Source organism: Bos mutus, chromosome 14, assembly GCF_027580195.1.
Source record: "Bos mutus isolate GX-2022 chromosome 14, NWIPB_WYAK_1.1, whole genome shotgun sequence".
Lineage (NCBI taxonomy): Eukaryota > Metazoa > Chordata > Mammalia > Artiodactyla > Bovidae > Bos > Bos mutus.
The window spans coordinates 69,991,182-70,017,108 of NC_091630.1; positions in this window are offsets into that span (position 1 = coordinate 69,991,182).

A 25,927-nucleotide genomic window follows, 5' to 3' on the forward strand; every position below is an offset into this window, starting at 1 on the left:
GGTTCATGCCCCTGAGTCTGTTCTCCCAGGTCCCCCTTCAGCAGACAGACATCACAGGAGGCTCTGCTCACAGACCACCCAGGTGGCACTGAGTTCACCACCAATTACTGTGTGAACTTGGCTGGGTTTTTCCTCTCTGTGTAGTCAACACTCCCAACCTTTCGCAGGGCCCAGAGGTCACAGCTGAAGCAATTAATTTGAGCCAGTCTGTTCCACACTCAGTGCCTCCTCGCACCAGGCTCCCCTTGGTGTCAGCAGTCTGTCTTCACTGGGAGCCTGACGGGCTGGCAGTGTTTCATTTTATTTTCTTTTTTGCCTGTCCTCTGCAAGGCCTGTGGTGGGGAGGGGAGTGCTAGTTTCCCCTGGGAGAATAATTAAAGCGCCTTGGTTCTGAGCCAGGTTTAATGAAGCTAATGGTCCGAGTGGCTCAGTCTACCAGTAGGACCAGCGGAGGGTGGCAGAGCCCCAACCAGGCCCACCCCAGAGGGCTCCAGGCCCAACGCCACTCATGGGCACTCACGGCCACTGTGAAAACTGCAGACGCACAAAGTCCCTTCCCTCGGAGGCCCTGGTCTGCATGTGCAGCCAGGGACAACAATGGACACTCACTGCATCTGGGGTGGAGGGTGAGCCTGGACATCAACCCCGCTTCTTGAGCCTTGTGGCTCAGGGGATGGGCAGAGGGGACCCTTGGCCACTCAGAAAGTTCAGCTGAGCATTAGTTTTAAGAATTATTTTAAAGTTTTAACACTAAATAATATTAATTGACATACTTCTATGTTTTTAGGAATTATTGTGCATTAACTGAGGACGAACCCCATGACAACTTGCCCTCTTCTGCCCGTGGAAAGATGTCAGGACTCACACAGGGACACGTCCCGTCTTGCGTCTGCCACTGCTCCCTGGGTCACCCGGGTCCTCTGATAAGGTGACCATCTAAGATGCTCCCACAGCAGAGCAAGTCAAGGGTGCTTCAGAAAACCGGACGTCCAGAGGTGTTAAATGTTACTCTTGATGTAATGTACGCAATAAAATAAAACGACGCACAAAAGACTGTAACATCCTACTACATAAAAACTGCCATATTACTCTCAGATTTTTAAACTAGACCGAGGGCCATTTGGTACAGAGAGAAATCATTGTTAGAGATAAAACTTTATATATATTTTCTGCTTATTTCAGCAAACAGACCCTAAGCTCAGGATTTGCCCTAATTTCTCAAACAGCATCATAAAACCTTTAAGATGATGAATTAATTTATTTAAAACCTTTAATTTCTTTATACCAATACACACCTCTGCATATTTTTGCATAATTGCAAGCACTTGCATTCTTTGGCAGACATTTCTTTTCTTGTGCCCCCAGACCCTGCCCCTCCCCCCAGCCACACTGCGGGGTTTTCACTGCAGTATATCCACCAGCCTTCAGGGGCACCCAGAGATGGGATACTTCCCCAGAACACTGGGCGCCACTCTCCAAACTCACCAGATGCGGATGGTTGCCTGCTGGGGGGCATAGTAGTCCTGGCCCACAGTCCTTGGAAGGGGAGGGCCTGAGTGCCTAGCAAGTCCTGGAAGCCTGAGGCTCTGTCTAGCCACCGTCTGAAACAGAAGCATACGTGAGGATGGCACCCACCTCGTGGGGTCCTTTGACCAGCCTCCAAGGGCCGCCCTTGGGTGAGAAATTTCCTCTCCTTTCCCAGGCCCCTGTGTGTGACTGGATCAGAACCACATCCGGAACCACGTCTGCCAGCTCCCCTGCTGTGTGTCTCGGTGGGGGGAGGTAGCATGTGCGGCCCGTGCCTGGGCCCACACAAGGTCAATACCCACGTGGGCCCCGGGCTGCCACAGTGGACAGAGCAGGTTCAGCCTGTGTGAGCACGAAGGCAGGCGGAGAAAGGAAGGGAGCGAGTGACCAGGTGGACAGCGGAGGCATGAAGGTCAGTTCCCACCTCCTGTGTGGCTTCCTTCCTGGCCTGGGCTCCCTCGATGGCCCAACTTTTCCTGACTTGTCTTCTAGCTTCCAGCTTCCATCCAGCCACATGGGAGGTGCTTAGAAAATGGTCAGTGGAATCTGCATGGCTGGTGCCCAGTTGCCTGTATCCCAGGAGGTCCCTTGGCGTTGGCTCTTCTGGGACCCGGGTCCCAGGGCTCTGTGTAAGATGGTCAGTCTGCATCATCTGCGTTTCCTAGGTGCCCTTGGGTTGGCTCCAGAGCCATTCGTGATAGCACGACCCAGGCCACCTGAGGCAGACGCGTCTGTAACATTTAGATCCTTTCTTGGGAGGCTGTGGCTTCCACAATTGAGTAAGCATCAAAGTAAAGGTTATTTCCAACCCCACAGTTAAATCAACATGGTGATATATTGGCCTGATGACTCCTTTTACAAAATTATCTCTGAAATGTTATGTTTCATTCCACAAGACTCATTCCAGCTCAGTTCCTCCTTGACCTTTATCACCTACTCTGCAGAATGCATGCACCCATCCACGGTTCTGGAAGCTTCTCCAGGCATCCGACCTGCAGTGCCCCTTTCTGACCTGATCTGTGGGTGGGGAGCAGGGTGGGGCGTGGGGTTCTGATTGACAGGTGTTGTCCACCCCCTCAGAGGAGCCCCGGGCCCCTCCACCCGTCCGGCTGCTCCAGGTGTTTGGGAAGCACCCGGGCCGACCTGCTGTCAGCCTCCCACACGGCAGGTGTTCTCCCCAGGGGCAGCTGGCAGCGGGTGGGCGCCAAGGATGGTGATGAAAATCACCCTGGGGCTTTCCCACACTCACCGAAGACGTTGCTACAGAGAAGTTAGAGCTGCTCTGTGTGCGTGTCCCCTGTGGGGGCCTCTAATTAAGGCTCCACTGACGGCCTCAGAGGCTGGGACGGGTTCCCCTGTGTTCAGGCCAGGAGAGCGGGAGGCCCAGCAGGAAGGAGCTGAGACACACCCCCACTTATCTATAGGGGTGTCTCAGCTCTGGGCTCCAGCCCCTCAGCTCAGCCCCATCCTCACCCCCTGGGGGAACTGGACATAGCTCCCCCCACCACCTGGTACCTATGGATGGCATGTGGGCTACTACGTGGGCCTGGCCGTGGCTCTGAGCCCCAGGTCCTTCACAGGTGGGCCCAGCTGGCCTGGCTCACCCCCACGGGTTCACCGACGGCTCACAGGCAGGTCATGCAGGCTCCCAGCGTGTGAGCCACTGGTCGTCATGAACAAGACTGGCGACCTCACTACTAGATGTCCCTCAACCACAGAGCTAGCTCCAGGGTGGTCGGTGCTCTCTGCAGAGTGTGGCTGAAGCCGCGTCTTCATAGAGAAAGGCAGACGGAAGAGCAGAGAAGCCTCTGGGGTTCCTGCGGGCAGCCCTCAGGGCGCACCTGCCTGCCTGCGTGGCTTTCCCAGCCGCCCCTCCATGGCAGCGTCTGCTCATCTTCCTGACCCCGCGCCCCAGGGTCCCCAGCAGGGGCTCAGCTGAGGCCTGGCAAGGCTGGTCGAGGGGGTGAAGTGGACAAAGGGCAGCACAGACGCCAACGGGCCCAGGGCACCACAGCCTGTCAGCTGAAACTTGGGGTGACCCTCTGAGCCTTCTGCCTCCCAGTGCAAAAAGCGTGCAGCTCTTCCCTGCAGTCCAGACGCCAGGCTCCCGGGGCTCCTGTGGGAGTTAGGCAGCCACAGGGTGGAGTGCCTGGCACCCAGCGGGCCTGGCCGCGTGGGCTGGGCGTGACAGCGGAGAGGGGCAGGAAAGGTGGAGATCCAGACCCCAAAAGTGTCTGTCGGCCTAGGGAGCCTCCCCTCTCTGACCCTGAGACCACCCCTCCCTCTGCGTTCTGTCCTGCTGACTGCTGCCCCCTCCCCCGGGCCCTCACTCTAGACCCCGCTGGGGTCAGGGGCCATCCTGTCACTGGGGTATGAGACACGGCCGCACCCAGCCCAGATGTGACAACTGAGAATGTCTCTGGCACCCCCAGGACACAGTCATATCAGGACCCCCGGCTTGCCCTCCTGGTTGGTGTTGGCAGGCGTCCGTGGCCCCCAGAGCCAGGAGCCTGCGCCCACCTGCAAAGGTGGCAGTGACGGCGACACTTGGCCCCTGCCCTGCACCAGACCCCGCCCTGCACCAGACCCTGTCCGGGTCACTTACATGTGTGACCCTGAGGGCAGCCCTGCCCGGTGGGGTCACCCTCATCCCACTTCACAGAGCTGATGCGTCCGGACTTTACCCTAGCTCTGCAGGCTTCACCTTAGGGTGTTCTGCTTCGCTGGGTCTGGGAAGGGCGGGGCGGCCCCCCTGCAGGGACCAGGCAGCGGTGCGCCCCTCCCCGGGGCTCCACGCCTCCACTTCACGGAGGGAGCACTCACTGCACGTGCTCCACGGCTCCGGGGAGGGGCAATCTGTGCGCTGATTGTGGGTTGCAAGCGCCCGGGACGCTGGCGCATCGCTCCTGAACCAGCTTATCATCGATCAGAAACGCGACAGGCCCCCGTCAACGGCCAGGCTGTGCCAGAACCATTGTCACACTCCGCAGCCATCTCGGCGTTGTTTTTCAGCTGATGATTCCTTAAAGACCGAGACAATAGTCGTTTAATATCGTTTGCTCAAATGAACAGTTCCCTGAGCAAATAATAATAGTAAAAAAAAGTCCCTGAGAAGCCAATTAGATGTTGCCGCTCATACCCAGCAACGGCCTTTTAAATAGATGCCCCTTTTTTTTTTTAAAGAGCAGCTGTGTCACCCAGACGAAGGCATCAGGCCCTGCTCTCGCCGCTGATGTGTAAATAAATGCAGGCGATCGCATGCAGAACAGCCCTCTTCCATCAGCAGGGATTAGACACCCGATAGGAACGATTCAGATAAAGTGGTAGTTGGCAGAAGAGATTTTTTTCTGAAGAGAATGAGGGATGGTCGGAGGTAGGAAAAACCAAGAGACGTTCTGGGGTCAAGAAACATGATTGAGCCCCAAGGGAAGGCTCAGCTTCCCACCGGGAAGCCAATGCCCTCCATCGACTTCTGTTAGTAAAGACTCCAGAGGTCACGCCCAGGCCGCATTCCCAGGGCACACCAGCCTCCACGCTCAGCTGTGGGGGCACACACTCTGCTTCCCTCCAAAGACTGCGTCTAAAGCCCAGGGTTTGCATATAGATCCAGGCCCGGGGAACCCTAAGGCGGGGCACGAGAGAGCATTTGGAAATGCAGTTCTCAACCAGGGCGACTTACCCCAGGAGACGTGTGACAGTGTCAACAGCAAGGGGAAAGGATGCTCCTAGCCTCTCCTGGGCGGAGGCAGGGGCACAGCTCAGCACCTGCAGTGCCCAGGGCAGCTCTCCCTAGGGAACGACCCTGTTCAGATGTCCACAGCTGGAGGCTGAGATGAAGAAGCTCTGCCCTGGCATGACCTGCCCAGAGTGGACCCCACGGATCATCCTTCTAACCTCCCTGTGTTTGAAGAGGGAAAATGGAGGTCCGGGATGGGGAAGTGACTTGCCCAGACAGTCGTGGCGGCAGAGACAGCCCCTGAATCTGAACAGTGCCTTCACCCGACCCGAGGCTCTCCTGACACTGAATCCCAGGCTGGGTTTCTCTGGGCCTCTCCTCTCCCTCCTCTCAAAGCCCGTTTCCAGCCGAGACTGTGGCCCTGCTGGGATCCCGTGCTCCCGTGCTCCCTTGGGACGTGTTCCCTGCGCTGACCCCCGGATCCACCTTCCAGCACAGCAGCGGCTCCTGTGACAGGCGCGCGTCCCAGACAGCGGAGCACAGGTGCTTCTGTCCATGGCGAGCGGCAAGATCGCGAGGTTTAGGAAGCTCTGGATCAGAGTCCTGGCTCCTCCGCTTCTTCGTGTCATTTATCCTCTTGGAAACCGGGCTGCAATATGCTCTCACAGGAAGAGCAGACGCACGCGCTCTGTGAGGGGCCGTGCACGGATCAGGGCTCGCCACTGACGCCGCCACCCCCACCACATGTCCCTGCCCCATGCGGGCCGCAGACCCCGCCTCCAGGAGCTCTGGAAAAGCCACCGCGGCAGATGGCAGGAGGGGCCGAGCAGCCAGTGTGAGCTCGGGCCTGGCCCAGAGCCATCTGTCCTGCTTCAGGCATCCTGCCGGCCGGCCATGCATTCAGACGTTCAGCCACATCAGCATTTTGCAAAATGCCAGCCCGAGCAGGGGACCCTCGTGGGCTGTCGTTGCTGCCAGCCATCCGATTTTGACATATTCCGGCCACTGTAGGCACGCTGGAGCTTCATTTGCATTTGGAGGAATCCAGAGAACGCAGGAAGGACATGCGGAACATCCACTTTGTTGTAATGCTTCTTAGAATTGCACAGGCTTGGGAGCTCAGGGCCACCTCATTCCCTCTTCTCAAGGCAGCCAGCTCTGTGTCTCCTGATGAGGGTCACCCCAGCTGTGATGGAACCCCTTCTCCAGAGGCAGGCCAGCTACCTCTCTGGAAGCATCCTCTCTCCCGGACACCTTGGCTCTGAGAGCCTTTCTTTCGTTAAGCCAATGTTTTGTCCACTTAGGACAGACCTGCCCTTCTGCCGTGCCCATCTGGACGAAACAGGAGGGACAAGGTGTAGGTGGTTCGAAAGGGAGCCCTGGACACCCAAGCATGGTCTGAAGATGCCTGACCAAGGAATGGAGGTCTGGCTGAACTCAAACAGGAGCCTCCATATAGGTCATGAAGACAAATTTGTATTTCCCTGGTTAGGACTCTCTCTGTTGTGAGAGACAGCAACCAAATTAAAACAGGCTTTACATGAAAAAAAGGGGAAAAAAAGAAAAAAGATAAAATGAATGCGTTGGCTCAGACAATGGCTAAAAATTCAAAGATGTCTCTGCTTCAGGTGTGGCTGGATCCAGGCCCTCAGCAGAGGCAAGGGAGCTGGAGCCAGAGGCCTAGAGCCCAGCCAGGTGTCAGCTCGCAGCCCGGCACACACCAGGCATTTATCTGGTGAGAGAGGCAGAATGAACACCAAAATCCACGCCATGAGATGTTCAGCTAGCACGTGTCGGGTGTCGCCAACCAGACCAATGTCATGCCGGATTTCAGACCGGAAACACCTCACAGTATTTGCTGAATGGATGTTTACATGACAGTCACTGGGGGTCCCCCCTTCTGTGAACTGCCTCCTGGAACCTGGTGCTCATTTTTTACTGTTTCTTATCTGCTGCTTCTTGCTCTTCAGGGTGCCCTAAAGCATCATTTCTTTGATAACACTGCAGATTCTTTTCACCCCAGCTGGGCCTGTGTCTCTCCCTTGACTTGGGAGGAAAGGTTCTTGCTGACGTGATCGCATCTACCAGGGACCCAACCCCTCATGCTTCTGCTAGCAGGGTCTTGATGAGAAAGCCCTTCTCCCCACCTCAAGGCCACAAAGACATTCTGCATTTTAAAAACCAGCTTGATCGTTTCACCGTTCTCACTGAGGTACTGAATTCCTCTGGAGTTAATTTAGCTAATACAGCGGAGAGTGGGAAGCTGATTTTATTTCTGCAAACACTGCCCACACTTCCTGTACTACTTAGTAAGTGATCTACCTTTTCCCCAATTATGTATTACCATGTGTCAGCCACACACACACTCAGGGGTCTCTTGCCCAACACCTCTGCCCACCACTCCCAGACGGTGTGCCCCCGACAGGCTCATGCCCCTCGCTCTTGAAGTCTAGGAAGCCTTGAGCTTCCCTCAACGCCCAAAACTTTGCTCATCTTTTTCAAAATGTTCTAAGCTATTCATAGAGTTATTTACATACATAATTTAGAATTCGTTTTTCAAGTTCTAAAAATTTCTTTTGAGAATTTGATTAGATAATGTATTGAATTCATACATTAATTTAGGAGAAGTTGGCGTCTTTACAGCATTTTGTTGTCTCATTTGGGAGCACAGCTGTATCAGTCAGCAAATGCTGTAATAACCATGCGTAACAAGCAGGTCCAAAGCCCAGCAACTTACCACAACAAGCCCCTGACCCGGGGAACTCGTGTCTCTGTGTGAGTGATCTAGGGCTGGCTGAAGGATGGGTTCAGAGCTGCTTTGTGGGTCAGCTCTTCTCTTTGGACCAGTGGATGACTTGGGGGCAGGTTCTATATTTTATGGCCAATGGGAGAGTATAGAGGAGGTGAGAGGACAAGGCTCCACCCCCGACTATTGCTCTGCCCACAAGCTGTGGTCAAGGCAGCCAAGCAGCCAAGCCCGTCTCCATGGGGGTGGGGGAATCTCTGGAAGGCTCTTTCCTTGGCAGAGGGCAAAGCCTCTAACCCCATTGGAGGAGGCAAGACTTGAAAACAGTCATCCTGTCTCCCACAAAGGGAAGTCTCTTTATTTACTCAGATCTATTGCATGTCATTATAATTGCTGCAGATGCTTCTTGGGAAGGCCAGGCCCCCTTGTCAGGCTGGCTCCTGCCTGGGGACTCTCCCTGATGCCTGGACAGCCCCTTGCTGCAGCCCCTGCACAGCCAGCTCTCCTCCTGGCAACAGCACCTGGAGAGGAACACAAGCTCCTCCACTAGAGGAACTGAACCCAGGGGCCCTGCATCGCTCCATAGGCTCCAGAGGCTGCTTCCAGGAGCACAGTAGAACAGACTGAGCGGAGCCTGGACCCTGGGAAGGAGCTCACTTCTGAAATCAGGCCACATCAGTTCTGGGGCTGACTCTGTCACAGGTGTGATGCGTGTCCTGGCATGGCCTGCATGAGCCCTGGGCCTCCAGCTCTCCTGTGTGCAAAATGAGGGCACCTGACCTAAAGCCTTCTAGAGGCCTGTCCCAAATCTGTGGCGCTTTATGAATCTATAATTCATGGTGCAGTGAGAGCATCCCAGCGTGGGAAGAGCCTGCAGAGGAGAGGGGTGGGGATGCCCAGGGGTCAGTCATAAATCTAGGGAGGGGTGTGTGTGTGTGTGTGCATGTAGGGGGGAGTGTGTGTGTATGTGGGAGGGAGTGTGTGTGTGGAGAATGGGTGTGTGTGTGTGGGTGTGGGTGTGTGTGGGGAGTGGGTGTGTGAATGTGTATGTCGGGGGGAGTGTCTGTGTGTGGGTATGTGTGTAGGGAGTGGGTGTGTGGGTGTGGAGGGGTGTGTGTGGGGTGTGTGTGTTTGGGGGTGTGTATAGGGGTGTGTGTGGGTAGGTGTGTGTGTAGAGGCATCTGTAGGGGTGTGTAGGGGTGTGGGGGGTTGTGGGGGAGTGGGTGTGTGTAATGGGGTGTATGTGTGTGTGTAGGGGTGTGGGGGGATGTGGGTGTGTTTGTGTGGGAGTGTGTGTAGGGGCATCTGTAGGGGTGTGTGGGGATGTGTGTGTGTGTGTGTGTGTGTGAAGGGATGTGAGGGCATGTGGGTGTGTGTGGAGTGTGTAGGGGCATGTGTAAGGGTGTGGGGGGTACGTGTGTGTGTGTGTGTGTGTGGCTGTATATGGGAGTTTGTGTGTGTGTGTGGCCATGTGTAGGGGTGTGTGTGTGTGTGTAGGGTGTCTGTAGGGGCGTGTGTGGGGGCATGTGTAGAGGTGTGGGGGGGTGTGAGGGAGCAGGTATGTGTAATGGGGTGTGTGTGTGTGTGTGTGTTTTAGGAGGATGGGAGGGGGTGATGCTCACTATTTTCGAGGTTTCAAAGGAAGTAATGGAGCGGAAAGAGCAGAATGGTCCTGTGTGGCTGGAAATGTCAGGACTGGGAACCAGTGCCTGGAAGACACGGGAGGCGGACACAGCCCAGCCCACAGAGGCCGTCTTCTCCCTCCCGGCACTTTCTGGGGAGGAGAAGGGCTCCCAGAGCAGAAGGGCTCGGGCCTGGGCAGGGACAAAGGTGCGCGTGCTCTGAGCTCTGTGATCCCTGATAAAATGTGCCTTCGGGATGTTTCTTCTTTTATCTCCAGCAGCAGAGGGGAACCCTTGCTATTTGGTCTTGCTCTTTCTCTCCCTCTGGACGCAGCCCCCAGTCATGGCCTGAGCAGCTGGGCAGGAGCCCGCCTGGTGGACCCGTGCGTTCTAGCCAGCTGATGGTCAAACACCCTGACGCAGTTTGCCTAGAGGTGGCTCCTGGCCTGTGTGCCTCAGCGGGGAGCTTCAGGGGTCAGAGTGGGAGAAGGAAAGACAGGTGATGGTGGGAGACCTTTCCATGATTCAGTTCAGTACTTAGATCTGGGCTCTTCCTTCTGGCAGCAGACTTGAGGGCAGACACGGGTCTCTGCGTCCGGCCACAGCTGGGGGTAACCAGGCATGTTTCCAGGTGATCGGAGGACTCACCCCAGGAGGTGGAGGTGAGCGAGAGCGGGGAGAGAAGCCCTCCCGACAGGCCCAGGGGCAGAGCGCACTAAGCTCCTCACTCCACGATGGCTCCTGTGTCCCGGACACCGACTGGCCCAACACACAGCTGCAGTGTCCTCCGGGCGGAGGCGGGCGGGCCAGGGCGTCGGCAGGTGCTGATAGCGGTCCGGGACATGGCAGCGCCGTTGGTGCTCCCACATCCTGTGGTCCATGACACTCTGCTCTGCTCTCTGCTCTCTGTGCCGCCTGTGTCCTGAGCGGATGGGCAACCCCAGCTGGAGGGAGAGTAGCCTTCCTGTGAAGGGCCATCAGCAGGGTGCAGTCCACGGACAGATCCAGTGCCACTTGGTTTCAGCATTCAGTGCGTGTGGGATCTTCCCTCCACGGTCAGTTCCCTTAGAGCTCCTTTCACGTTTCCATGGTAACCATAGCCCCCTGGAGCGCTCACGGGCCTGCGTCCACAGCCTTTTTCCTTGCGTCTCCGCACCCCAGCACAGAGAGGGGCCCACTGAATGCCATTGTCACAACAGGTACAGGAAGGCAGCTCAGCTCCCTCTCCTGCTGCGCTACCCCCGGCCCCACCGCAGACCCTCTGCCCAAGACGGCGGGGCCGGTCCCTGCCTTCCAGAAATGGGCGTCACATGGCAGCGTGCCAGGGGTTCCTTGGTGAGATCTCAGGGGAGAGAAGGGGAGCAAAGCGACGCATGCTGGGCCCCATCTCTGCGCCGGGCGCGGACCTGTTACCCCTGTCACCACCCTGTTACCCCTCCTCATGTCATGGCGAGGTGGAGATGCTACTCTCCTATGCATGGCGACAAGCTGAACTTGGAGGAGTGTGGACTTGCGACGAGCCCTTCAGATGAGAACTGAATCTCACAGCTAGACAATTTGGTCTGAACCGGCACCTGATTCTGGAACAGCTCCATCACGTGATGCCAAGGGCCCTGGGGGATCTGCGATCAGGCTCACTCAACCTGGAAGGTGATGCTATGAGATGAAAATTGTCCTCTCCTCAAAACCACCTCTTGGAAGTTCCAGCACAGGTAACAACCAAGTTTAGAGAGACCAGGGTGCTTACACACAAGGGGCTTGCTTATCTTCCTAGGAAAACTAAACCCACATGAAACAGAACTCATGTGGCTAACGTCATAGGCCATGATAGAACTCAAATAGCACTTATTCAAAGAACTCAAATATTTGTTATGTTGTCTCTACTCCAAAAACCTGCCAAATTACTCCTTGTTTTCTCTGGACTTTGTATGGGCAGCCCAGATAAATATAACCCCAGATGATTTTTTTACTGAAATTACCCAAGTAATTGCTTCCGTTTTTAGTTTCTACATAAAACTGTGTTTGCTGGACCCCAAGAGTGTGCTCAGAATAAAATTAGGTTGTGTGAAATTGAAAATATGGGGAAAACCAGACTATGGAAGCTTATAGTCTGGTTATGGGGAAAAATCAATTATATGAAGCAGATGACTTCTACTTACAGAATATGTTGTGCCAGACCAACATTCCCACAAATAATGGTCAGTAAAGCTGGGTAACACATAAGAGAAACTGCTGTTTGAAAGCATCAAATACACCCAAGACAGCCAAGATCATCCCCAGGAGGAGGGGGGCAGGGAACAGAGGAGGGAAGGGGACGCCTCCCCGCTCTGGGGACGTGTGTGATTTGCTGTTCAGGGCACAAAGTCCAAGCAGAGAATGCATGTCTCATGGGTCTGAAAAGATCACAGACAACTCAGGATCATCCAGGCAGTCAGGACTTGAGGGGCCAAAGTCTATGGGAAAAGAGAATTGCACAGATGTGATTCTACCATCTTGAACAAACATTTCTCTTGGAGAATTTGCCAAATCCCAAGCCCCAGGTGATTGTAAACACCTAGAAACCATGCCCAGAGCAACTGAGCAGGGCTCTGAAGCCAAGCAGGGCTTTGGAGTCTCAAAGAACTTGGGAGGAAACAACTGGGGAGAAAGAACCCTCACTCTGCGAGCAGAGGCCCCAACGGTGCAACAGACTGGAGTAAAGATGAGGCAGGCAGAAGTTGGAGGAGCTGCAATCCCCGAGATAAGAGGGTTAAATTGCCTGTGGGCTCCAGCCACCTGGCTTTTTCCCTGAGAGAATGTCCAGTCCACAGGACACAAGCTGAATCCAGTCAGATCAGAGCTCAAGAAGAAATCAGAAATCTTACTGGGCTAGAAAGTCAGATATCAAATTTAGTAACACCAGGGAGGCTGGAAACTGAAGGAGAAAGTCCTGGATTGCAGGAAGACACCCCAACACTGTGAGCTCCCAGCTGCCTCCCAGACTGCACAGACACAGGACAAGGCAACAGGAGCCTCGCCAAACAGTGAGCGAGAAGGCTGGAAGGCTGCAGCAGAGAATTCAACAGCTACAAAGACAGAAGTTACTATGGAGGGTGGGGACCTGAGGAGACCGTTCAAGGGCACAAACTTGAAAGTAGATAATGATAAGTCCTGGAGATCTAGCACACACCATAGTGATCATAGTCAACAAGACTGTATTCAAGTTGTTAAGAGAAAAGATCTTAATGGTTCCTGCCACAAAAAATAAATGGTAATTATGTGACATGATAGGGGTGTTAGCTAACTACTGTGGTAATAATATTGCAATATATAAATGCATCGAGTCAACATGTTGTATATCTTAAATTGCACAATATTACATGTCAATTCTATTTCAATAAAACAGAAACAAAAATGATCAGAGCCGAGATGCAGTAGACATCTGTTAGGCAAGATTAAAAAAAAAAAAGTCATAAAAACAGATCCAGACATGAAATTAGAAGAAAAGGACTTCACAATATCTATGATAACTATGTGAAAGTGTCTATCAGTAAAAATGTATATAATGAGTGAAGAGGTAAGGAATGTTTGAGAGAGCTATCAAAACTCTAAAAGCAAGTGGAAAACTCATTAGACTCTACAATAGAAAAGAGCATTGTACTTGAAGACAGGTTATTTGAGATGGAATAAATTAAACCATGGAGAACAAAAAAAACTGAATTTCATTCACCTGTGGAATAATATAAGTGATCTAACACATAAGTAACAGAGAATAAGAAGGAAAAAGTATTTAAATACACTTTATCTGAAATCTTCTAAAGGTAAGTAAGACTATCAGTCCAAGAAACTAGGTAAAATCAACCAAAATAAACACAAAGAAAGGCACAATTAGGCATACCCTAGCCAAACTGCTGAATCTCACAGCTAAAGGGAGACTCCCTGAGGCATTGAGAGGGGAAAATAGCAGCTGATATCTCCCAGAAACACTGAGGCAGGAAGACCAGGGAATGCCATCATTCAAAGTCAACCTAGAATTCTATAAGCAGCAAAATGCTCTTGAATATGAGGGTCAAAGAAAGATACTTCCATAGAAACGAATACAGAATTCACCAGTGCTCCTATCTTGGGGAAAAAAAAAAAAATTCCTCCCATAAAAGGAAAAAAAAAAAATGAGCATTGGAAATGCTAGCTCTGAAATGGTAAGCATGTGGGTAAAGAAGATGACTTTTCCCTTAAATTCTTGAAAAGCTGGTTGACAAATAATAGTCAAAAGAGATGACAGAGTTAGAATATCACCTTCCACACCCATGGATGAGTTAGGAGGGCTCGGCATTAGAAATAAGGCTGTTCACATGACAAAGAGATAGAATCAGAAATAATGTGCCTCTTGCTGTCTGGCCAAACACCAAATAGCATCTTACGAAAGGGATTAAGCTTGAGTCTGACCCAGCCTCTGGACCCAGCAGCCAATATGCAGAAAGTATAAAGACAGAGGAATACACGGAGAATGCTATCGGCAAAATCCAGACTGCCGGCAAGTCTGCAAGTCAAAGGAACCCGGCTTCCCTATAGATAATGGTGAGGAGCCGAAAGAAGTAGGGGGGACTTGCAGGATGAAAGAAACTTAAAGGACGTGTCATATTTTTAAATTGAGCAAAAGTAAGCCGCAATGTCCAGGGATTCACCTTTGAATGATAAAGCTTTTTTTTTTTTTTTTAATTTAAAAAACGTAATTGCAATGAAAATCAGGATAGTGGTACTTGTAGGGATGTGGAGGAGAGTAGAGGGGCTTTGGTTGAGGTGAGGCTTATAGGCAGAGCTCCCAGGATGGGCAACACAGCTCTGTTTCTTGAACTCAGGGTGATTATCAGGGTGTTTGCCTAGGAATGCTTTGTAAATCATGTATGTGATTTTTTTTTTTGTTTCTGAGTTTTAAAATATAAAAGTATTTTAAAAGTAAATCAACACTTTGAAGCAAAAATAATAATTTAGTGTGATGGTTTAAAGTGAAAGTTTCTCAGTCATTTCTGACTCTTTGAGACCCCATGGACTATACAGCCCCTGGAATTCTCCAGGCCAGAATACTGGAGTGGGTAGCCTTTCCCTTCTCCAGGGGATCGTCCCAACCCAGAGGTCAAACCCAGGCCTCCTGCACTGCAGGTGGATTCTTTCCCAGCTGAGCCACGAGGGAAGCCCGGTGGTTTAAAAAGTATGTGGAAATAAGATGACAGTGCATGCATGCCGTCGACTTAAAAAAAATGCACAATGTGTGGGTCCCAAGTAAAGTTTTATCTGGGGCAAAATGAGGCGTGCAGCCTAGGAGACAGCACTTGAGAGAGCTCTGAGAGACTGCTCCCAAGAGGCAGGTGGGGGAGGTCAATACGTTCCCGTGATGGGGGAGTGCATGCAATCAGGCACATACTTTTGTAGAACGTTTCTGTGGGTCTCATGAAGCTTCTGCTAGTCACCAGAAACAATCATCACCATTAAGGATTTTGTTGCTTTAGCTACGAGGAGACACAAATTTGGGCTCATAAAATCTCTCTGAAGACCTGTCCTGCCTGTTTTCCCTCATTCCTGCTCTCCTCCCTGAGCTCCTCTGGGGTGTTGGAAGTCAGCAGCTGCAGCGTCACATGATTTAATCCTTGTCGGTAAATGACAAGTGCCCACAAATGGCCAATTTGTAGCTGACAATGCAGTGAGGGAACTGCTGAGCTGCTTGAGGCTGGAGAAAGACGGGCCCTTGAGAATTAGAACAAGTCCCCATGTCCACACAGGGCAGGGGGTATTGGGCTCATCTCTCCTCTCATTCCAATAGTCAGACAGCAAGACCTCGTAACGCAAGGGCTCAGGTATTCGGGAAGTCTTGCTCAGGAGTAATTATTATTCTCAGGAGTAATTATTATTATGCCTCAGGAGTATTATTGCTCAGGGAATAATTATCTCACACCGAAGGGTGACTCTGATCCAACCTAATGAATCTTAGGAAAGGTCTTAAAAGGGCAGAAATATTCCCAAGGAACTCAATTAGATCCCATGGTAATGCTCAAGAACACTGTTAGAAACACAAAAATATCCAGGACCCAACAAGATAAAATTCACAGTATTTGCTATCCGGTCAACTTCCCGGGTATGTGAAGCAGCAGGAAAATATGACCCAAGATGATGAGAAAAAGTATTCAATAGAAAGTAACGTAGAATTGACACAGATTGTTGCAGTGATAGGCAAGGACGTGAAATTGCTCTTGGAACTATATTCCACACGTTCAAAAAGATAAAGATGGAACATATTAAGGAATGACATGGAAAATGTGAAAGGACCCAAATTGAACCTCTAGACATGCACACAGCATGTAGACTTAAAAAAGGAAAAACAACAATGAAAAGATGCTTAGAAGACAGGCATCAAAAAGCAACATAAGCACAAACGTTATCAATAATTACTTTAAATTTAAATTTTCTCAACACATCAATCAGGAGACAGAGGTTTTCAGGTTGGATGCAGAAAGAAAGACCCAACTTGATGCTGTCTGCAAAAGCTCACTCTAAATATAAAGACACAATAGGATAAAAGTAAAATCATAGAAAATGGTCTACTGAACTAGCCTTTATGGAAAAAAGAGGCATGAGGGGGCTGGAGGGGCTACAAGAATATCAGACAACATAGATTTCAGAGTGAGGAATGTTAGTACGGATTTAAAAATTCATCTTGAATGATAAAGGTTTTGATTCATCATGAGAACATAATAATCTTAAATGTCAATGCACTTAATAACAGCAACTCAGAATGCATGAAGCCAAAATGCATAGAAACACAGGGAAACAGACAAACCACAAAAATGTTGAGTAAACACCTGTTTTTCAATAATTGATGGATTAAGTGCGGCAAATCAGTAAAGACATTAAACCCTTAAAAAAATTGTTTTGACTTTTTATTTTGTATTGCGGTATAGCCAATTAACAATGCTGTGATAGCTTCAGGTGAACAACCAGGAGCCAGTCATACGTAGATAAGGACGTGAGAAGCTCTGAACAGCACTGCTAACCAAGGTGACCTGACTGACGTTTATGAAGCACGTTCTTTTCAAGTGCGCGTGGAGCTTTACCAAGGCAGACTGCATTCCGGCCATTAAGACAAGATCTCAATCCATTAAAAAGGAATCAGGTCATAGACAGTGTGTTCTGTGACCACGATAGACTTAAACTGGAAATCAATAGGACAAAGATTTCTGGAAAGTCCCCAAATATTTAGAATCCAAACAACACTCTTGTAAGTGGATCCATGCATCAACAAAGAAACCCAAAGGAAATTAGAAAGTATTTTGAACTGGATGAAAATTAAAATAGAATGTATCAGAATTTGTAAAATGTCACTAAAACAGTAGGTTGGGAGAAATTCAGAGGATTAAGGACCATTATTGAAAGAGAAGTTTCAAATCAAAGCTCTGTGCTTTTACCTTAAAGAGTCCGTAGAGGAGCAAACAGAACTGAAATTAAGCAGGTTAGGAGACACTCAAGATTAGGGCAGAAATCATGCAATAGAGGAGAGAAGAACAATAGAGAAGATCAATGAGGCAAAGCTGGGTTTTTTTGTTTTCTTTTTTTGTCTGAGAAGATCATTAAAATTGGTAATTCTCTAGCTAGATTGAATAGAAAAAAAGATATTCACCATAAACTTCAGAAATGACAAAGGTGACCTCATTACAGTCTGAGTAGATATTAAAAGGCTAATGAGGACATCTTACAAACTTTATTCCAATAAATGCATGATAACTTAGATAAAATTCACAACCTCTTTAAATACACAAGCAACCATGGTTGCCTGAAGAGCAAATAACTAACTGGCATGACCCTTAAATTACTGAAAGAAAATGAATTTGTACTTGAAAACTTTTCCACAAAGAAAATTCTTATGATTTTTACCAAGGTGCCCCCACAGTATGGTGGGGAAAACCAGTCTTTCCAATAAATGATGCCCTGTCAATTGGATGTTGATACATGAAAAAAACAGAGAAGGCAATGGCACCCCACTCCAGTACTCTTGCCTGGAAAATCCCATGGATGGAGGAGCCTGGTGGGCTGCAGTCCATGGGGTCCCTAGGAGTCGGACACGACTGAGCGACTTCACTTTCACTTTTCACTTTCGTGCATTGGAGAAGGAAATGGCAACCCACTCCAGTGTTCTTGCCTGGAGAATCCCAGGGGCGGGGGAGCCTGGTGGGCTGCCGTCTCTGGGGTCGCACAGGGCGGACACGACGGAAGCAACTTAGCAGCAGCAGCAGCACATGAAAAAAAAAAAAAAAAGAGTTGGCCATCACCTCACATTACATCAAAGTTATCCAAAAACCACTCAAAATACCGGTTCAGAGTTAGATTTTAGACCTAACTGTGAAAAGTAGAACAAAAAAGGCCAAGAAATGACACAGGCCTCCTCCTTGTAGAACTCAAGGTGGCTGCTATTTGATTAGAATTAAGAATTAACGTCCATCAAAAGACTCAGAACAAATTTAAAAGAGAACTTCTTTAAGTCAACAGGGAACATACAAACAACCCAATTTTTTAAAATGACAAATAGCTTGAACAGGAACTTCACGAGGATATAACTCCGAATTGGGCCATGAACAAGAGTGCGTAATCTCATTAGGCCCCAAGAAAATGTACGTTAAAATCATGGAACAGCAGTCCCACCCATAACGGCTGAATTTTTATAATGTGAAGAGGCTAAATGTCAGCAAAGATGTGAAGTAGCTAAAAACACACAGCCAGCAGGAGTATAAATTGGTACAACCACTTTGAAGCAGTGTTCACCAGGATCCAATGAAGTTGAGTCTAACCCCTCTTTTCATGACCCATTAATTCCACTCCTTGACACTGACCCAACAGAAATGCTGTAGGTATTCATCCAAAGACCTGCACATGGAGATTTATAACAGTTCTAATGATGATAACTCAGCAGTGGCCACAGGACTGGAAAAGGTCAGTTTTCATTCCAATCCCAAAGAAAGGCAATGCCAAAGAATGCTCAAACTACCGCACAATTGCACTCATCTCACACGCTAGTAGAGTAATGCTCAAAATTCCCCAAGCCAGGCTTCAGCAATATGTGAACTGTGAACTTCCAGATGTTCAAGCTGGTTTTAGAAAAGGCAGAGGAACCAGAAATCAAATTGCCAACATTCGCTGGATCATGGAAAAAGCAAGAGAGTTCCATAAAAACATCTATTTCTGCTTTTTTGACTATGCCAAAGCCTTTGCCTGTGTGGATCACAATAAACTGTGGAAAATTCTGAAGGAGATGGGAATACCAGACCACCTGACCTGCCTCTTGAGAAACCTATATGCAGGTCAGGAAGCAACAGTTAGAACTGGACATGGAACAGACTGGTTCCAAAGAGGAAAAGGAGTACGTCAAGGCTGTATATTGTCACCTTGCTTATTTAACTTATATGCAGAGTACATCATGAGAAAAGCTGGACTGGATGAAGCACAAGCTGGAATCAAGATTGCTGGCAGAAATATCAATAACCTCAGATATGCAGATGACACCACCCTTATGGCAGAAAGTGAAGAGGAACTAAAGAGCCTCTTGATGAAAGTGAAAGAGGAGAGTGAAAATGTTGGCTTAAAGCTCAACATTCAGAAAACTAAGATCATGGCATCTGGTCCCATCACTTCATGGCAAATAGATAGGGAAACAGTGGAAACTGTGTCAGACTTTATTTTTTTGGGCTCCAAAATCACTGCAGATGATTATTGCAGCCATGAAATTAAAAGATGCTTACTCCTTGGAAGGAAAGTTATGACCAACCTAGATAGTATATTGAAAAGCAGAGACATTACTTTGCCAACAAAGGTCCGTCTAGTCAAGGCTATGGTTTTTCCAGTGGTCATGTATGGATGTGAGAGTTGGACTGTGAAGAAAGCTGAGCACCGAAGAATTGATGCTTTTGAACTGTGGTGTTGAAGAAGACTCTTGAGAGTCACTTGGACTTCAAGGAGATCCAACCAGTCCATCCTAAAGGAGTTCAGTCCTGGGTGTTCACTGGAAGGACTGACGCTGAAGCTGAAACTCCTATACTTTGGCCACCTCATGTGAAGCGTTGACTCATTGGAAAAGACTCTGATGCTGGGAGGAATTAGGGGCAGGAGGAGAAGGGGACGACAGAGGATGAGATGGCTGGATGGCATCACTAACTCGATGGAGGTGAGTTTGGGTGAACTCCGGGAGTTGGTGATGGACAGAGAGGCCTGGCGTGCTGCAATTCATGGGGTCGCAATGAGTCGGACACGACTGAGCAACTGAACTGAACTGAATGATGATAACCAAAAAATCAGTAATGATCATATTGCCCATCAATTTTAAAATGTATAATAAATGTTAATATAGTCATACACAAATAATACAGCCATAAATAGAGGAATATTGCTACCGTCAACAGCATGGAGGATTCACAAACATTATGTTGGAAGGAGCCAGACCCAAAAGAGTACCTAGTACATGATGCAATCTATATGAAGTTCTAAAGTTCTAGGCTGGTGTACAGTATTGGAAGTTAGAATGGCGGGGTAGTCTTTGAGGCGTGGTAATGGGAGGGAAGACTGTAAGGATCTATTTCTCGACCTGGCTGGTGGTTTCCTGGATGAGTTAACCCTGTAAAGTCTCATCAGCCTGTCCACTCATGACTCCTGCATCTTTCTGAGCGAGTGTTCTACCTGCATAAAATGCCAGAGAGGGTTATGAAGTACACAACAGCAGAATTAAAACTGTGTGGTGTTGGGGCCGCGTGAGGGGCAGTGTACCTGCTGGAACCAGGAGATCTGAGTTCAGATGCCAGCTCCGCCGTGTCTGAGCCCGAAACCATGCTGAAGTTTTTTCAGCTTCCTCACCTTCGATGGCCCCGTCTTTCTGCCCCATTACAGGGTGGTTTGGGGGTTAATAGGTGATCTAATTGTGCGCCTGGTTCAAGACCTCGTTCACAGCAGATGTGCAGAGAATATCAGTGGTGCTGAGCGTTGGTTGTCAACATGGGCTCCGGAGTCAGACTGCCAGGTTTGAATCCAGACTCCTCCACTTATGGCAGTCTGACCCTGAGGAAGTTATGTGACATCCCGTCCTGTCTCCTCATCTGTAAACTGAGGAGAAGATTAGTTAAGACTTAGCACATAGAGCATGCCATGTATCTGGTTGCAACTACTATGAATATTTCTATTACTAGTTGATACTGGAGCTTGGAGAAGGGAAATTCTCATCAGCAGGAGGAAAGATTCCCAGGGAGGCTGGGCTTCAGGTGGCTTTGCCAGGATGAACATGCTTTGGAGTATCTTGAAAAAAAGAAAGTGAAGTCACTCAGTTGTGTCCAACTCTTTGTGACCCCATGGACTCTAGCCTGCCAGGGTCCTCCATCCATGGGATTTTCCAGGCAAGAATACCGGAGTGGGTTGCCATTTCCTTCTCCAAGGAATCTTTGCCACCCAGGGATCAAACCCAGACCTCCCACATTGTAGGCAGACTCTTTATCATCTGAATCACCCGGGAAGTACCTACAAGTACCTAAGATGCTCCGAAGCATCTTACATCAGTTGAATCAGGGCTTCTTTGGTTCACTCCCCAGCCCCCTGCCCCATTACCTAAATAGGATCCCCCACCAAGACAGTCAAAGACTCAACATGAAGTCCAGCCCTAAGCAACTGTCCCCACTTTCCACGGAAGAAACTGCTGCCCCAAGGGCTCAGGGTACCATCCAGGGTTCGGGGGGTCTGAGGAGGACATGGGTCAAGTCTCTCCTTCTCTGCTCCCCAAGCCCCCAGGTTCCCAAAGCTGTCGTCCTCCTTCGAGGACTGGAGGAGAAGGCCTCAGGGGACACGCATTCCTGAGGCTCTCTGACGTGCCCACTGCGGAAAGGGTGAACCCCAGCCACAGAAGTGGGGGACGCGCCTCCTTCAGATGAGAACGCCGACGGCCACACGCCGCCTCCCCCACGCCTCTTCACCGTCGCACTTTTCTGCAGCGAGCACAGGAGCTAATGGGCTTTTACAGCTTTTACATCCAACACACTAATTATAGTTCAAAGAACCACGTGCAGATTCCAACATTCTTCTTTTACCACGTTTCCCGATCTCCATGAAGAACTAATTAAAAACTTTTTTTTTTTTCTGTTGTCGCTTGTCTGACAGTTTTGCCAATTTGCAGCCTGACGTGCAGAGCTAATTAGAAGTGAAGGCCATCAGCAGATGCCCACGTCTGAGGTGCGGGGGCCCAGGAGGACGTGCCTCTGAGAGAAGGGTATATCAGATAGATCAGCTCTGGGGGGTCCAGTAAACACTTAGGGGGCTGCTCTTTGTGGGCAAGGACCTGGGCTGTGGCAGAGAAGGAGGCTGATGTGGTCCAACCTAGGAGCTTAGGTCGCAATCTCCCGGAGACGTGGGGCCCGGGTCCATCACGTGTGGGTGTGATGGACGTCACTCTGGCCCCCACCATGACGCTGCACAGGTGATGTCGAGGCCTTTGGAAGTGAAAAAGCCAGGTTGCTGTCTCCCCAACTCCTCGCAGCCACGCTGCAATGCGGAGACTGCCATCCCCCCCTGCAGATGGAGAACATCTGCTCAGGGGACAGGAGCTGACGGTGCCCCTCCCGGTGGAACAGCATCGCAGGGCTGGGGAGGACACCTGGCCTGTGTCGCAGGAGCCCTGCTGCGGTGGTTTCTCCTCCAGGACACTGCCCATCCTCTCTGCATGCGACAGACCAGAGCTCGCAGCGTCTCGCTGTCTTTGTATTAATAAAAGGCGGATTCTGAGCTTGGTGTGAGGAGGAGGCATGCAGTCCGGTCCTGTACAAGCCTTTCTGCCCTCGCTGTCAGCCCCAGCCTCGGGCCCTGGGAGCGCAGGGTCGCCGGTGACAGCTCAGAGCCCCTCATGGTCCCTCCTCCAGCTGCCCCCAGATGCCTGGCATTCTGCCGTCCCTCTCGGTCACTGGGAAAAGGCCACAGTGAAGGTAGTAACACTCGTTCACCACGTAATATCTGAGTGAACCCACCTTCAGCCTGAGCAGAGCTACAGGGAAACTGGAGCAAGAAGGCCTGGCCTTGCCTGCCCTCGAAGAGCTGATAGAAGAGAGGGTGCGCTGACACACCCTGGTGATGGCTCCACTGAACTGGGTTCTGAGACGGGGAGCTTGGGCCGTGTCGTTCCTGAAGGGTGCCAGGGAGGGAGAGAGCCGTTTGGGAAGAGTGATCGTTGGTCAGGCAGGAGAGGGTTCATCGTGCCTGGGAAACAGTCTCTCTGGGGTGGGATGTGCGGGTCAGATGAACTTGGCAGGTGAGAATGGCCTGCTTGTCAAGATCCCTAGCTTAGGTTTGTTCTAGAAGCAATGGGGAAAAAAAAAAAAAAACTGAAGGCCTTTAAGCTGTGACGCTGGCATAAGATGCGCGGTTGAAAGGCCTCTCTGGCCTTGGGGAGGGGATAAGCTCAAGGGAATAAAACTGGAGTTGGGAGGGGGTGGCGAGGAGGTGGTCACCGTGGTCTGGATGGGGCCCCGGCTGGCCTTGCCCAGGGTGGAGGCAGCGGGCTGAAGACAAGTGGATGGATTCTTTAAACATTTCAGAGGTCGATGTGATGTAGTGAGGGGCTGATGCGGGCATGAGGGAGAAGGAGGAGACCCAGGTTTCTGAATTGGGCAACTAAGTGGATGGGAGCGGATGGGATTGGGAGTTTCAGGTGAAGAACGAGGACAATGAAAACATGAACTGGAATCTCGGCAAGCAGCCCTGGGCCCCCAGGGCAAGAGGCACGTTCGTGTGTTCCGTCCTGCCCCCACGGGTTTCCTTCTTTTTCCTCTGAATCCAGGCTTCATTTTGTCCCTTTGGGTACTGCCTTCTGGCCTAGTTAAGACAGTCCTCAGGAGTCTCATAAATGCCCTTTTGTTTTAGAAAACATCTGGTCCTTTTTGTGAGTGGAATTTAGGAAAAGCAGTTACTGGTGAGTCCCCGCCTCCGTGGGTGGGTAGGATTTATGCAAACCTGATTTGGAAGAGATTGGGCTGGATGGCATTTGCTGGTTTGGGGGCCAAGAGTATGTGAGCCTCATCCAGCCAACCTCTTCCTCATCAACCCAACAAGATTCTCAAGGAAGTTATCATCACAGACTGAATGAAATCACCGAGTCAGCTGCTCTTGACCCACAGAATGGCAATTTCATGGGGCTCAACCCACAGAAGCAGGGAGGCCCTGCAGGCCTCTCTCATAAGTGTGGATACAGAGAAACACACAGGCCCCACTGAGGCCAGGCTGCCTCCCCCCTAAGCCCCTGGGGCCTCATCTCTCTCTCTATCCAAATAAGTTTGCAAAGAGAGGGGTCTAGTCATGTGGCAGTTAACACCTTAACCCAACTCTGATAAGCTGGGGCCTGTGAGCAACATTTTTTTGTGTGTGTGGGAAGGAGGAAAGAAAGCTAAGGGGGAGGGCCAAGAAATCCTTCCCCTTAGAACCACCCAATCCTGTGCTCACTTCAGTAGCACATATACTAGGATCACCCAATCATGCCAGTTGACGGGGACGTCCATTGTGGCAACTCATGGAATGCCTGCATCATAGATACTGAAAGAATCTTAATTTAGAATGAGGTTCCCTGATTGATTGGTCACACACACACACACACACACACACACAAAATACCACTGGGTGAGACCTTGATGACCAACCACCTCTGGTGTAGAAGGTCCTCTGTAGGTTAGCTCTACCTGCTTGAGTTTGTTTCATCCATTAAGAAGCAGCTGCCAAGATGAGATTTAATGTGCAGGGCATTTTTTGTGGGGGAAATGAGTGTGAAGAATCAAGGAAGGAGATTGAAAAAGATGAAGGCAGGTGGACCCCTCAGCTCTCTTGCAGATTTGACACCTGTAAAGAAAAATATGGGGGTGGGAGGCTTGGATGACGGGTACCAGCACAGTGGTACCAGCAGAGCCTCTGTGGGGTCCTTCAGTCAGTGGTGGTCCCTGCGGCAGGAGCAGCACGTGTTAGGGCCACCATTTCATGTACCTGGAAAGGTCTCACTGATTGTCACAGCATATAAATCACTGGGTTAGACAGAAGTAATTCAATAAGGCGAAAAGCACTGCTGCTATTTAGTGTGGAAAGGGACTAAGCTTATGTGCACTGCGTGAAAACTTATTCTTTTGATGTGAGTTTGACGCCCTGCATAAACCTTCCTCTGTGTTTCCCATGATCCACACAAGCTGTAGCTTCTCCAAGCTCTTCCAGCCTGGCAGACTGACTCCTGTCTTTGTCTTGTCCCCTGTTGACTGCAGGAAAACCATTAAGGAAGGAGATGGGAGAAACGATATGTCCCGCAGTGGGCGGTTAAGCATGCAAGTGGACAAGGGCATGTAGTTAGACCTGGATTCAAATACTGACCCTGCCCTTCCCTCTACCAGCTGTCCACGCTTGGACACTCTCTAAACCTTCCACAGTGGAAAAAGACAACGTTCCTAGTACTCACCTTGCCAGGTGGCCATGAGAATCATGTGATATCACCTGTAAACACTGCCTAGCAATGTGCCTGGCATGTCGTGGGCTTTGTGTAAAAAACCAGCCTCTCCTACCCTATTTCCCTTTCCTCTGTGTCCCACCCTCTCCAATACAGATGAAATACAGTAAATTGAGTGATGTTTATGATTTATGGCTAGTAAAATAGCAATTAAACATGTAGGCTGATGTGGTTAAATTTGACACCACAAATCATGTTTGAATACCTCTGGACACGTGAGTGTGCTCTTGTTCTGTTCTTGCTTAGTTGCTAAATCGTGTCTGACTCTTTTGTGGCTCCAAGGACTCCTCTGTCCATGGGATTTCCCAGGCAAGAATAGTGGAGTGATTGCCATTTCCCTCTCCAGGGGATCTTTCGACTCAGGGATCAAACCTGCATCGCCTGCTTGGCAGGCGGATTCTTTACCCTCCGAGTGTAGTCTCGGCTGGACGCTAAGTCACTTTCAGCACCAGGGACAGCCACTTGGGCACTGAGGGACATTGTGGGTCCTGGGGGCAGGGCTGAATGAAATTCTCTCAGCACTTTATTTGTCTCTTTCTTGGGGTCACTCCACAATATCTTGCCTCCATCTCTTACATCATCAAACTTCTCCGTTCTACTGAATCATAAAATTTTGTGATAAATATCTTTCATATGTATGAAATGTGCGTGTGTGTAAAAGACATATAAATATCTTTCCCATGTGTGTGCATGTGTACACATGGACGTTGTCCCTACATTTTTATGAGCCGTGTCCTTTTCTCTACTTGCATTTATAGTATGTGCCCTTTGGCAAATTGTCTCTGCTTGTTTCCTCTTCTTCTTCCCTTATTTCTGTAATCCCTGCAGAGTTTGTT